The sequence below is a fragment of the Panthera leo genome, chromosome B3, assembly GCF_018350215.1.
Source record: "Panthera leo isolate Ple1 chromosome B3, P.leo_Ple1_pat1.1, whole genome shotgun sequence".
Lineage (NCBI taxonomy): Eukaryota > Metazoa > Chordata > Mammalia > Carnivora > Felidae > Panthera > Panthera leo.
In genome coordinates this window covers 114,324,580-114,339,564 of record NC_056684.1, presented here as the reverse complement: position 1 = coordinate 114,339,564, position 14,985 = coordinate 114,324,580, and the positions used below count along the sequence as shown (strand labels likewise).

The 14,985-nt window shown below is 38.9% G+C and overlaps 1 protein-coding gene and 1 non-coding gene across 5 annotated transcripts in view; one reads left to right on the top strand and one right to left on the bottom strand.

Moving 5' to 3' along the window:
- DCAF5 (DDB1 and CUL4 associated factor 5) overlaps positions 1–14,985 on the top strand; it is a 104,148-nt gene that overhangs the window by 13,745 nt on the left and 75,418 nt on the right. The gene's annotated exons all lie outside the window — the stretch shown is intronic.
- On the bottom strand, positions 864–970 carry LOC122223277. Its single transcript, XR_006204162.1, has one exon. It is a non-coding gene; the product is annotated as a U6 spliceosomal RNA (small nuclear RNA).

The following is a 14,985-nucleotide window of genomic DNA, read 5'->3' as shown; positions in this document are numbered from 1 at the left end:
GAGAGAGAGAGAGAGTGAGAGTGAGAGTGCATGTATGCTAGGAGAGGGGTAGGGGGAGACAGAATCCCAAGCAGGCTCTGCACTGACAGCAGAGAGCCCAACATGGGGCTCGAACTCTAAAACCAGGAAATCATGACCTGAGCCCAAATTGGATACTTAACTGACTGAGCCACCCAGGCGCCCTGACATGTGGAAGTTTCTTAAAGATTAGTTGCAGTGTAGAATCTGAAATCATGTCAGAGAGCTTTTCATAGTCTGTACATTAAAATCCATTAGTCTGTCTTTAAGGCCTTCCTGTGGCTTTTCTTGAAAAATTGGAAGATTGGGCAACCTTGAGCCTCCATTTCTCTATGGCAGTAACTGGGTGGAGCTGAGTAGTGTCTTGTTCTTTAAAAAGGGTTGTAGGTCTCCAGTCTGCCTTTTATTCTGGCAGTTTCATTCATGTGCTTTGCTGCTTGGCCCCTGTTATATTTGAGAAGCTGAATTGTATCATGGTAAGGAGCTCCATCTCTGGAGCCAGATTACCTGGATTCAGCTCCCAACTCCTACTCTTGATTGCTGTGTAACTTCAGGTTATGTAGCTTTTCTGCAGTGTTATCTGGATAACAAGGACAACAATACACCTACTTCATAAGATTGTTAAAAGGATTAGGAGAGCCCTACACATTGGTTTTTAACATCATGCATCAATCATTTGGGAAAATATTGGTTCACTGAGTTATGCAGATTTTCCAAATCTTGACGCATTTTATTATACATTTTAAGAAATCGTATTTGTTAATATTACCACCAACCTCATCAGAAAAGTCCTTTAAGTATTGAGAAGTAGTCAAGCTCACCGTGGTGAATACAAGTTTTGTTTTTTAAATATGGAATGGTTCACGAATTTGCCTGTCATCCTTGCACAGGGGCCATGCTAATCTTCTCTGTATTGTTCCAGTTTTAGTGTATGTGCTGCTGAAGCGAGCACTGATTACAAGTTTTCCAAAAATCTTGTTTTCACTTGAAAGCTTGAACTTTATCATTGGCTACAAATACTGCCAGTTGTTTTCCTTGAAATGACAAACTCATCGTGTTCATTTTTGAGCAAATATGTGCCACATACCCAACTCTGAATAGCTAGAGTTTGTCAGTTGTTTCTTAAGTATATGGTGTTTGATGAAAAAAGCAGCCCGTTCAGCTCACAATGCAAACTGTCACATATGTGCTTTTCCACAAAATAATCATTGTTCTTTGGTGTGGAGTGGAAGTGTTTTATGTGTGCTTTCCATTTCATCATACATAGTATTAAGATGTATACTCTGGTTGAAATTTGGTAAAATTATTTTCACAGCTTTGGGCCACCTGGGTGGCTCAATCGGTTAAGTGTCTGACTCTTGAGCTCGGCTCAGGTCATGATCTCACAGTTCGTGGGGTCAAGCCTCACATTAGGCTTTGCTCTGACAGTGCAGAACCTGCTTGGGATTCTGTCTCTTCTCTCTCTCTGCTTCTCCGCCGGCTCGTGCACTGTCTCTTTCAAAATAAATAAACTTAAAAAATTATTTTCAGAGCTTTATCAAGGACATTCCTAAATGAAATTGACATTGGTCTTTTTTACTGCAAGTCTGTGGCAGTTAAGGATACACTGATGACTAGTAGTTTGCTGTACTGCCTTGATTGTCACTAAGGCACCAGTAATTTTACAAAACACCATGCTTTTGCACATCACCATCAAGTACAATGTCAATACAGTGAAAAAGGCAAATAACATTTGACTGTTATTGTGAAAATAGTTTTGACTTTGTAGACTTCCTGGAATTCATGGAACACATTCATTCTATTTTTTTGCTTTTATTGCAATTCTTATAGTGCAACCTTTGAGATATTTTGTTTTTTTAAATTTTTTTTCCTAGAATAAAATCTTAGAAATGAGATTCTAGGTTAAAGGGTATGAACTTTTTTATACTTATAAAATACATTTAATATATATTTGCCCTCCAAGATGGTTAAACTAACTTATTCATACTTGTACCAGTTTATTATGAGACTGCATCATGGCTGTTGCTGGGCATCATTTAATTTTTGCCAATTAAGTCAGTATGTGAAAAATACTATCATTTTAAAAACTTATTACTACTTCAGTTCACATATAACTGGCCTTGATTATTAGTGAGGCTGAATATTTTTATCTTAAGTTTGGGCCATTTTGTAGTCTTTCTGTAGGCTGATTACAGCACAACTGATTAGGTTGCAACTTTCTTTGCTAATATAGTCACATTCTCCTAATACCTTTTGAGATTAATCTCTAGTTACCCTGTTTGCATTTGGGTTTGTTTCAAATCTCAGCCTCAGATTTAGTGCCCCTCTCATGGAGGCAGATAGTAAAGGTATCTGATAATTATTTTCTGAATTTCAGAAGTTTGAACCCTTTTTGACTTTTGTCATAATTTAAGGGGTATCACCTGTGCTATTACTTAACTTTTTTTTAGTTGACTCTTAATACTTGAAACTATATTACTATAATGTCTATCAAATCATAGGATTTATGTGCTATTTTTTCCTAGTAAACATTAATATACATACTTGTTAAAATCATTTTCTACTGTCTGAAGTTATTCAGTGGCCTCTGCTTGCCACACTTTAGGAAGAGCAGGAACTTTGGAATCAGACATCCTCAATTTGAATCCCACTATACCTCTAACTGGTGGTGTGTTCAGTGATAGGTGAGTTTGCCTCTTTGTGCCTCAGTTTCTTTCCTGGCAAATTGGAGATGTTGGAGAATATGATCTCTTAGGTGTCATCCAACTCAATTCTGTGATTCTGGTGTAAAATATTTGTAGATTCCTCTCTCTCTTTCAGCTCAGGCATTAGAGGCATTGTCTAGGGATTAGTGTGCTAATTTAGGATTTTAAAACCTTAGCTCTATTAAACTCTACTGCTGCTGGTCACTTAATTTTACAGAAACCATTTAATGGGATCCTAGCTGTCTAGTTAGGGTGTTACTGCTACTGTAATTCCTGCTCCCTGTTCAATGTGAAGTGCTTCATTCAAAGCTTCCATCATTGAGGCAAGTCAGTGCCTCACTTTTCGCATCTTTAAAATGGGGATAATGTTTCTGCCCTACTTACCTAATTGGAGATGTAGAAAAATGAGGTAATATGCAGATCAGTGGGCTCAGCTTTCAGGACAAGAGTACTAGGTAAGGGCAGGGTATCAGCAGAAGTTATTACCAACAGATGTTATCCCCCGCTGTGGCTACTTCTATAGTGAAGAGCGACACTCCTTATCTCTCCATACTCACCTGCACCTGCCATTTGATTTTTTTATCCCTGATTTTGGAAGTGCCACTGGACCCCAGTTTTGTGACCTTGGGCAAATCACCCAATCTTAACTTATCCCTGGGCTAAATGAAGCCTGCACTGAGGCCTGCATTCAGCCTACAAAATCAGGTTGCTTGCTTTTGTTGAAAAATTGGAAGATCAGGCAACCTTGAGCTTACTTACATTTCTGTATGGCAATAGCTGGCTGGAGCTGAGTAGTGTCTTGTTTTTTATTTTATTTTATTAAAAAAATGTTTTTAATGTTTATTTTTATTTTTTATTTATTTATTTTTTAATGTTTTATTTATTTTTGAGACAGGGAGAGACAGAGCATGAACAGGGGAGGGTCAGAGAGAGGGAGACACAGAATCTGAAACAGGCTCCAGGCTCTGAGCTGTCAGCACAGAGCCCGATGCGGGGCTCGAACTCACCAACCGCGAGATCATGACCTGAGCCAAAGCCAGCCACTTAACTGACTGAGCCACCCAGGCGCCCCAATGTTTATTTATTTTTAACAGAGAGAGACAGACAGACAGATTCAGAGACAGAGCATGAGTGGGGGAAGGGGGAGAGAGAGGGAGACACAGAATCTGAAGCAGGCTCCAGGCTCCGAGCTGTCAGCACAGAGCTGGACGCAGGGCTCGAACTCACAGACTGCGAGATCATGACCTGAGCCAAAGTCGGACGCTCAACCAACTGAGCCACCCAGGTGCCCCGTGTCTTGTTTCTTTTAAAAGGATTGTATATTCTCCAGTCTGCCCTTTATTCTGGCAGGTTTTATTCATGTGCTTTGCTGCCTGGCCCCTGTTGTATTTGAGAGGCTGAATTGTATCATGATTAGGGGCTCCATCTCTGGAGCCAGATTACCTGGATTCAGCTCCCAGCTCCTACTTTTGATTGCTGTATATCTTCAGGTTATTTAGCTTTTCTGTAGTTTTATCTGAATAATAAGGACAACAATACCTATTTTATAGGGCTGTTAAGAGCATTAGAAGAGATACTACAAACATGTAAAACTCTTAGGGTAGTCCCTGGCCTGGAGCAAATTTAGCTGAAGTTAGCTATTGTTGGAGTTTAAGTAGTATATAATGGGCTAACATTTCTGTAGCTCATACTGTGTATCAGGCAATCATCCAAGCCTTCCACATAACTCTATCTCATTAATCCTACCATAATACTATAAAACAGGTGGAGTTGTTTTCTCAGTTTTGCAGACGAGAGGATACAGTTGAGAGAGGTTAAGTACCCTGCCTGGAGGCACACAGCTAGTATGTGGTAGCAACATTGGGAGTTGAACCTATGCACTTGTATTCTAAGGCTGTGGTCTTGAATGTTGTGCTGCCTCATGCTACATCTACCTTTAAAATAGGTCTAATTATACAAGTGGCAAGCGCGGGTAAATGGTGATTATTGCTTTTAATGTTTTTGTAAGTGATTTGAGGAGGGTATGCATATCAGTATCCCGAATTTGTATATGACATTCATATATAAATGCCCTTCAGGTAAGTGAAATGCCAAACCAATAAGGATAAACTGCAGGCAACTCTTTTTGTCTGGGTGGAGTGAGTGAGCAGAAGAGTGATAACTGACTTTCCTCAAAGTAGGTAAATATAAACTAGTACATGAAGGAAAATAACAGACTGCTTGATGTGCTTCAAGATATTCAGTAAGGACCTGAGAGTCACCTTAGTGTCTTATTTGAAGGTCAAAAAGGCCAGCAAACATTTCAAACTCATTAGCATAGCTCTTACTTAAAAACAAAATAAAACAAAATAACAGGTGTTGGTGAGGATGTAGAAAAGTTGGAAGTCTTGCACATTGCTAGTGGGAATGTAAAATAGTACAGCCACTGTGGAAAACAGTATGGTAGCTTCTCAGAAAAGTAAACATGGAATTGACATATGATCCAGGAATTTCATTTGTGGGTGTAGACCCCAAAGAATTGAAAGCAGGAAATTGAACAGATACTTGTACACTCATGTTCATAATAGCATTATTCACTAGAGCCAAAGGGTGGGAGCAAGCTATCACCCATATGTGGTGTATACATAAAATAGAACATTATTCAGCCTGAAAAAGGAAATTCTGACACATGCCACAGCATGGTGAACCTTGAAGACATTATGATGAAATAAGCCAGTCATAAACGGACAACTTTTGTATGAGTCCATTTATATGAGGTACCTAGAATAGTTGAATTCATAGAGACAGAAGTCATGTCTCTAGAGTTAGAATCGTGGTTGCCAGCAGGGAGGAGGAAGGCAGGAATGGAGAATTATTATTTACTGGGTACAGAGTTTCAGTTTGGGAAGATGAAAAATTTCTGGAGATGGGTGGTGGTGATGGTTGCCCAATAATGTAAAAATGTGAATGTATTTAATGGCACAAAACTCTACACTTAAAAATGGCTTAAAAAAAATAAAAGCCAGCAAAATGCTAGGCACCTCTAGGCAAAAAAAAAAAATGGGAGACAAAATGGAAAATGCTTTTCTCCTGTGTAATGAATGCTGTAGGGCAGATTCACTTGAAATTCTAAGTAGTGGTCTGGCCTCTGCACTTTGGTAGGAGGGATACAACTTGGTTTTAGGCTCCAGGCCTAGCCATGTCTCTCTGATTCTCATCTGGAAAAAAGGGTTGTGTAATCTTTACCTCACAAGCAAAGATGTGTGTGAATGAACGTCTATACAAATGCTAATTATTTTCAACTTTGGAAAAATAGCAAAGCAGACTTTATTTCCCACTCACTGATGTGGCTGGGCTGTGTGGCACACAGGCTCTGCCTCTGTGTCTTCACGCTGCCTCTTAGAGCTCAGGAGAGGGATGGTCCATACAAAAAGAGGTTTGGCGTCACAAAGCAGCGGTTACATTATGCGCACTGAAAAGGAGTAAATAGGCTGAAAAGAAAGCCAGGCGGAATAATTTTCCTCTAGTCCTTGCAAGTTAAAAAGGAAAAAAAACCCAAAAACAAAAACAAAAAAACAACTGCAGCAACATAAAAGAGTATTAAGTAAAATTGCTTTTTCCAAGAAGTAACCTCTGTTAGCCATTTTGCATCTGTCCTTCCATGTACAAATTTGTGTATGTTTTTCTTTCATTAAAATGTATCGGGGTGCCTGGTTCAGTCAGTAGAGCATCCGACTCTTGATTTCGGGGTTGTGAGTTTGAGCCCCATGTTGGGTGTAGAGATTACTTAAAAATAAAATCTTAAAAAAAATGTATCATGCTATTCATACCCTTATGCTACCTAGAACAAGAGTTGGAAAGATAAGGACAAATTCATGAATGATATGTGTAAGAAACTAGAACATTTTGAGGGGTATATATACCTAACATATGGCACACTGGCTAAGTGGTTTTATATGTATTTTCTCAATACACACAACAGCCCTGTGAGATAGTTGGTATTTTTTTCATTTTACAATCATAAAACTGAGGTTAGAGAAGTAGAATAACTTACTCAAGGACACGTGGATGGTGTGCTCAGACACTTTTATTCCAGAGCTTGTACTTCATGTACCCTTCTGTAGCACCACCTTTGCTGCCTATCAGAGATGGGACCCTGGATCTAATCCCATTCTGTTTGGTTTTTTAAAGAAAATAGTGTTTTGAATAGTTAATACAGTCACACTTTAAAAAAATTTTTTTTCATGTTTATTTATTTTTGAGAGAGAGAGAGAGAGAGAGAGAGAGACAGAGCGTGAGTGGTGGAGGGGGCGAGACAGGGAGACACAGAATCTGAAGGACGTTCCAGGCTCTGAGCTGACAGCACAGAGTCCAACACAAGGCTCGAACCCACAAACCGTGAGATCGTGACCTGGGGAGAAGCCAGATGCTTAACCAACTGAGCCGCCCAGGTGCCCCTTACACTTTTTTAATCCATGATTATTCCATGTCAGTACAGACAGAACTGCCTCATGTTTTTTGTCTTTTTTTTTTTTTTGGCATCATAATACATGGTACATACATGAACAATAAGCTGGTTTTTGCATTTTTATTGTGGTAAAATATACATAACACAAAATTTACCATTTTAACCATTTTTTTAATTTAAAAAAATTTTTTTAACGTTTATTTATTTTTGAGACAGAGAGAGACAGAGCATGAACAGGGGAGAGGCAGAGAGAGAGGGAGACACAGAATCTGAAACAGGCTCCAGGCTCTGCACTGTCAGCACAGAGCCCGACGCGGGGCTCGAGCTCACGGACTGTGAGATCATGACCGGAGCCGAAGTCGGATGCTTAACCGACTGAGCCACCCAGGTGCCCCTCATTTTAACCATTTTTAACTGTAATGTACAGTTCACTTGCATAAAGTACTTCACACTGTTATACAATCATCATTACTATCCATCTCCAGAACTTTTTCATTTTGCAAAATTGAAACTGTTCTTATTATATAACAACTCCGCATTGTCCCGCTACCCCCCACCCCAACCTCAGCCGCTGGCCCCTACCATCTACTTTATGTCACATTAAAACAATAATTTTAACCAGACTTCTATTGATGGATTTTTAAATGGTTTAGTCTCTTGCTCTTCAACAATGTGCTGCAGGAGTAATTGATCCTGAGTTTCAGAATGCTCTCTCAGTTCCTTCCTATGCTTGGCTGACTTTCTGAGGAAGCCCAAAGCAAATCCTTTTTCCTTGTGGGCCTTAGCTTTTCTGAGCTATAAAATAAGAAGAATGTTAAATAATTACTTTTGTTACAGTATGGTGTGAGGGCTTATATAGTTTCTGCTTATAGCTCAGGATCCGTTGAGAAAGAGTACTTTTTAAGTATAGTTTTTCTGTAACTACAAAACTGCTGCCACAATGTGATTATAGTACATTTAGGGATGAGTTAGTGAGTTTAATGCAGAATTAAATCAACCCAATAAGACCAGCATCAGAGTAGCTATGTTCTTTTGGGGTTCTCAGATGGATTGAAGCTAGGCAAGTGTCTGTGAGGAAACCAGGCCTGGAAGCCCTGTCCTCTGCTTGTCCCTTGCCTGGTACTAGTGCCAAGCAGAAAGTCCTTGCCTTCCTAAGAGGTCCCTGTGCTCCTTCCACAGAAGCCCTAGAGAGACTGGGGCCAACCTCACAGAAGCACTTGACTGCCAGGCTCACAGAGCCAGCTTAAAGGATCGGACTCTTCACTTCGATTCTTTGCAGGTCCAACAGTCTCTGTGCATGGAACCATGTAATTAATCTCTGCTTTCCGCGCCCCCCCCCCCCGCAGTGTTTGTTTATTTTTGACAGAGTGCAAGTGGGGGAAGGGGCAGAGAGACCGGGTAGAGGATCCAAAGCAGGCTGTGAGCCCACGTAGGGCTTAAACTCACAAACTGCGAGACTGTAACCTGAAGTCGGATGCTCAACCGACTGAGCCATCCAGGTGCCTCATCTCTGCTCTTTTGAATTGATTAGATGATTCACAGAGAGAGAACTATAGAGTTTTTTCAGGTTCTGAACTGATTTATCCTTATTTTAACAGCCATCCTTTGCTTTGTGGGGGGTGGGCGGGGGCAGAGAATTGGCCACAGCTGTTGCTGTTATTCTTTCTCTACTGGCTTCAAAGCAGCCCAGCAATTTCAGGTGATGCCTCAGTTTGCACCACTGTGGTTTTGCCAACACATGGTTGAAAAGTATTGTGTTGGCACAGAGCTCTTAATACCTTGCCTAAGGAAATATGTGTGTGCGTGTGCGTGTATGTGTGTGTTGGCCGGGAAGAGGTGCACCTTACATCTTCTGACATTAACCTTGAGGGCAAAGTAGAAGCAGGCCTTGCCATAGCCATAATTTCTGCCTCAGTGATTCCAATCTCTTATGGACTTGGGCTGTCATCATCATGGCGAGTAGTAAGGACACATCGTTTTAAATGGTCCCAAGGCATTCTACAAATAACCATGCATTTTAAATTACTAAATTTGGCAAAAGTAAATCATTCTTTAAATGTCTAGAACGAACACTGAAGATAATGCTGTTTGGATGATGGGGGATGACCCTTAGCTGAGAATGGTTATGTCTTTGAGTGCATAGATGTAGATATTATTTTCTTGTTTATTAAACTTTTTTTTTTAGAGCTACTCTAACTCAGGAGAGGCTGTGCTGCCTTGCATAGGGTCTGAGTAAATAAATAGAAGTGCTACCAGTTTTTCCTTTGCCATGAGTATCCCAGCCCATCCTAGAGAGTTTTGTTTTCTTTTTCTATCATGAAAATTTTAAAAATCCAAAATGTTTTGGGGCACCTGGGTGGCTCAGGCAGTTAAGTGTCTGACTCTTGATTTCGGCTCAGGGCATGATCTCACGGTACGAGTTCAAGTCCCACATCAGGCTCTGCTCTGGCAGTGTGAAGCCTCCTTGGGATTCTCTTTTTCTCTGCCTTTGTACTGTGCATGCTCTCCCTCTCTCTCAAAAATAAACATTAAAACCAAAACAAAATAAAAACTTAAAAAATCCAAAATGTTTTATTTTATGGAAATGTTCAAGCACTCACAAAAGTATAGTATACCCATCCATAATAAGTACCAACATTGGGTGCCTGGGTGCCTCAGTTGGTAAGCGTCTGACTTTGGCTCAGGTCAGGATGTCCTGTTTCATGAGTTTGAGTCCCACATCGGGTGAGCTCAAGCCCCACTTCCAATGAGCACAAGCCCTGCTTCAGGTGAGTCCCTCTTCTCTCCCTCTTTCTCTCTCTCTCTCTTTCTGCACCTCACTCACTTGTGCTCTCTCTCTCTCTCTCTCTCAAAAAAGAAAAAAGAAAAAAATTACCAACATTTTATTAATCACCTATCCTGCGGTGCTTGGCTGGCTCGGTGAGTAGAGCATGTGACTCTTGATCTCAGGGTTGTAAGTTTGAGTCTCATGTTGGGTGTAGAGATTACTTAAAAATAAAATCTTAAAAATCACCTATCTCCCCCACTTTTTTTTTTTTTAATGTATATTTATTTTGAGAGGGAGAGAGAGAATCCCAAGCAGACTCTGTACTGTCAGTGTAGAGCCCAACCTGGGGTTTGATCCTGAACTGTGAGATCATGACCTGAGCCGCAAACTCAACCTACTGAGCCACCAGGCGTCCTCCCCCACCTTTTTTCTGTAATATTTTAAAGGAAATTCCAGACATACTATTTCACCTACCTTAGTATGTATGCATCCCTAACTGATAGCCACTTTTTTGTTTTTTAACAGCACCACAGTATCATTGTTATACTTAAATTTTTTTTTTTTAACATTTATTTTTGAGAGACAGACACAGCACGTGAGCAGGGGAGGGGCAGAGAGAGGAGACACAGAATCTGAAGCAGACTCCAGGCTCTGAGCAAGCTGTCGGCACAGAGCCCGACTCAGGGCTCGAACCCACAAACTGTGAGATCATGACCTGAGCCAAAGTCTGATGCTCAACTGACTGAGCCACCCAGGTTCCCCGATATGCTTTAGAGATGTAACAATATTGGGGCACCCAGCTGGCTCAGCTGATAGTGTGACTCTTGATCTCAGGATTATGAGTTCAAGCCCCACGTTGGGCATGGACCCCACTTAAAATTAAAAAAGAGATGTAACAATATTTCCTTGATACCATAAAGCATAAAGAAAAGTATAGAAATGAACAGAGTAATGTATAGAATTGTTAAATAGCTATATTGTACACCTGAAACTAATATAATACTGTATGTTAATTATACTGGAACTTAAAAGAATTTTTTAAATAGATACCAATTGGATTTGACAAAATGTTGACAATTTGTTAAATTTGCTTGTAGTCTGTTTTTATTTTTTTTAAAGAAACAAAACTTTACAGGTACAATTGAAGTCCTCTTTAGTATATGTGTGTTTATCAACAAACTATATGGTATTATTTTGTATAGTTAAAAATATGTACTTAATGTTATCTTTTACATATCCTTCTGAAACTTGCTTTATTACTTGCCATTAGGTTTTCGAGATTTATGTTGGTACACATATATCTAGTTCATTTTAACTGCTGTATGTTGTTCTGCTTGGTTTAGATTTAATTTGTATTTGTATTCCAATGGAATTTATTAGTTTATATATTGATGGATATTTGTATTATTTAGAATTTCGTTGTTTGCTATTGTAAACAGTGATGCAGTGTACATCCTTGTACATTTCCTTGTGTCACTTTGTAAGAACTTATTTAAATTATAATTTGCATTTTCCTGATGACTATAGAGGTTGAGATCCTCTGTAATATCTTTTGGCTATTTTGGTTGTCCTCTTCTGTGAGTTATCATATTTGCCTCTTTTCCTAATGGTTTTAAAAATTGATTTGTAGGAATTCTTTGTATAAGCCACTGTCCATTTTGTGTATTGCTAGAATCTTTCAATTCAGGGAGTCTTTTCCTGGTCCCTGTTTCTGGTCTCTCAGTTTACTATAGTTTGGTTGGCCTCTGTTTTTATTCCTATGCTCCCCTGTTTTATTCTAACTTGTACATTTTTCAGTTATGTTACCAAGGTAGAGAATCCCTTCAGTTGTCCATTAGGTGAACTGCTTTGTCATTTATGGTTAATTTTTTGTTCTATAAGGCAGGCAACCTAGAGTAGTGATTAAGAATGGAGGCTATAGAGTCTTAACTGCTTGCTTTTGAATCTCAGCTCAACCACTTTACTTACTGTGCGACCTTGGTAAGTTACTTAACCCTCTTGTATTTGACTTTATAATCTATAAAACCCACGAGGGCAGAGCTGTTATGATCCCAGTTTTTTTTTTTTTTTTTTTTTTTTGATGAAACTCAGGCTTAGGGAGATTAGATTAGAAACGTGAGTAAGTAGAAGAAACATGTGGGCTTCTTTATCTTTTGAGTTTCCACTTTTGATAGAGACATGGGCACAGAGAAATATTTCTGTAACACAGGATACACAGGAGCAAGAGCTATGATAGGTACCTGACCTGTGACTTCAGTGTTGGGAAAAAACAGAGTAGGAACTATGGAGAAGTAAAGTGCCCACTGCCTGTATGAATCTATTATTAGGGTAAAAAACTCCTTTGTGTCACTATTCATTAAAACAAAACAACAAAAACCCAAACCTTTATTTTTTTTGACTTTAACTTATAAGAGATTTGAATTTTTTAAAAATATTTTAAATCATCTCTACACCCAAAGTGGGGCTTGAATTCACAATCCTAAGATCAAGAGTCCCATGCTCCAGTGACTGAGCCATCCATCCATCCTAAGATATAGAATTTAGATAACCATCCCAGGCCAGAGAATTCATAGTTGAAATAGGCAAATCATAAACACAGAACACAAGGCCACACTTAAGGGATCAGTTTGGTAGACAATGAAACACTTTGGAGGATGACACAGAACTTGATTTGGACCAACAATGAAAGAAAGAAGGAACCCAAGCAGCAGAGGCAACTTCTTTCTAGGGGAGGGAGAATAAATTTGACTTGGCTACTGTATCTTCTATTGATTTTTAAAATTACATTATAAAAGGAAACATGTTTCTGGCAAAAGGTCAAGTACTACAGGAAGGTGTAAAGTAAGAATTAAAATATAAGATATAAAATTTCTCGAGTCAACAAAACTAAAAGACAGTCTGTGTGGGAGAAGATATTTGCAAATGACATATTTAACAAGAGGTTAGTATCCTAAATCTATAAAGAACTTATCACACTCAACACCCAACAACTAAATAATCCAGTTAAGAAATGGGCAGAAAACATGAACAGATATTTTTCCAAAGAAGACATCTAGATGGCTAACAGACACATGAAAAGATGCTTAACATCACTTTCAGCAGGGAAATACAAATCAAAACCATGATTAGATACCACCTCACACAGGTCAGAATGGGCAAAATTAACAACACAGGAAGCAACAGGTGTTGGCGATGGTGTGGAGAAAAAGGAACTCCCATGCACTGTTGGTAGAAATGCAAACTTGTGCAGCCACTCTGGAAAACAGTATAGAAGGTCCTCAAAAAGTTAGAACTATCCTACGTTCCAGCAAGTGCACTACTAGGTATTTACCCAAAGGATACAGAAATACTGATTGAAATGGTCACGTGCACCCCAATGTTTAGAGCAGAATTATCAACAATAGCCATATTATGGAAACAGCCCAAATTCATTGACTGATGAATGGATAAAGGTGTGTATATATTTATGTACAGTGGGATATTTACTCAGCCGTCAAAAAGAATGAAATATTACATTTGCAACAAGATGTATGGAGCTAGAGTGTATTATGCTAAGCGAAATAAGTCAGTCAGAGAAAGACAAATACCATATGATTTCACTCATGTGGAATTTAAGAAACGAAACAGATGAACATAGGGGAAGGGGGGAAAAAGAGAGGGAAGAAAACTATCAGAGACTCTTAACTATAGAGAACAAACTGAGGGTTGGTTGATGGAGGGAGAAGGGTGAGGGATGGGCTAAATGGGTGATCCATATTAAGGAGTGCCCTTATTGTGATGAGCACTGAGTGTTGTATGTAAGTGATTAATCACAAAATTCTACACTTGAAACCAATTTTACCACACATGTTAACTAAAATTTAAATAAAAAGCTTGAAATAAAAAATAAAATATAAAAGTTTCCCAATAATATAAACCCAAAAGAATTAAAAACAGAGACTTGAACAGATATTTGCACATCCATGTTCTTAGCTACATTATTCACAATAGCCAACAGGTGAAAACAACCCAAATGTCCATCAGTGGATGAATGGATAAACACAATATGGTGTGTGTGTATGTGTATAACAGAATATTAGCCTTAAAAAAGAATGGAATTCTGGTACATGCTATAGTATGGATGAACTTTGAAGATATTATGCAAAGTGAGTAAGATAGACACAGAAAGACAACTGTTGTATGGTTCCACTTGTATGAGTTAGCTAGAACAGTTAAATTCACAGAGGCAGAAAGTAGAATGGTAGTTACTGAGGGCGGGGAAAGTTATTGTTTATTAGGTACAGAGTTTCAGTTTGGGATGATGTAAAGATTCTGGGGATGGATAGTGGTGATGGTTGCACAACAGTGCAAATACAAAGAATGTGCAAGTATACGGTGTAAGTATATAGAATTGTATACTTAAAATGGTTAGAATGGTAGATTTCATGTTTTATGAATTTTACCACAGTAAAAACGTCTCCCAACTCTAGTCTGGAGATGGTGTCCAGTATAAACAGTTTCTTTTATAGATATATAGATAGGCAAATACAAACATAGATATGCAAGTATGAGCATATTAGTTCTGCTCTTTGGGGGCACTCATTTAGGTGCTTGGAGACTCCACAGTAAATAAATTGACAAGGATCCTGCAGTCCTGGGGTTTTTAAAATTTTTGTTTTACACAGAATGCATTTTGGTACACATACTGTTTTACACCTTATCTTCCCCCTGCACAAAGGCCTTTGGACATCTTTCCAAGTTCTAGATTTACTGATTTCATGGCTGCATGGTATGCCCTTGTATGGGTGTGCTATAATTTGTGGCTGTTGTATTGAATGGAGAAGGGGAAGAAGAGGAATAGAGATTGCTGTGGTTTGCTGCTCATGTTTGCCCCTGTTGTAACTTAATTTTTATTAGGAGACTAATATAGGCTTGTTATAAAAAGTGAGGGGGTGCCAAATAAATAAAAGTAAGAACCCTCCAATCTGTTCTTTTTATTTTAATCCTGTTTCCTGGAAATAATAACCACTCTTAACCATTGTTAACACGTAACAGTTATTCATCCTTCC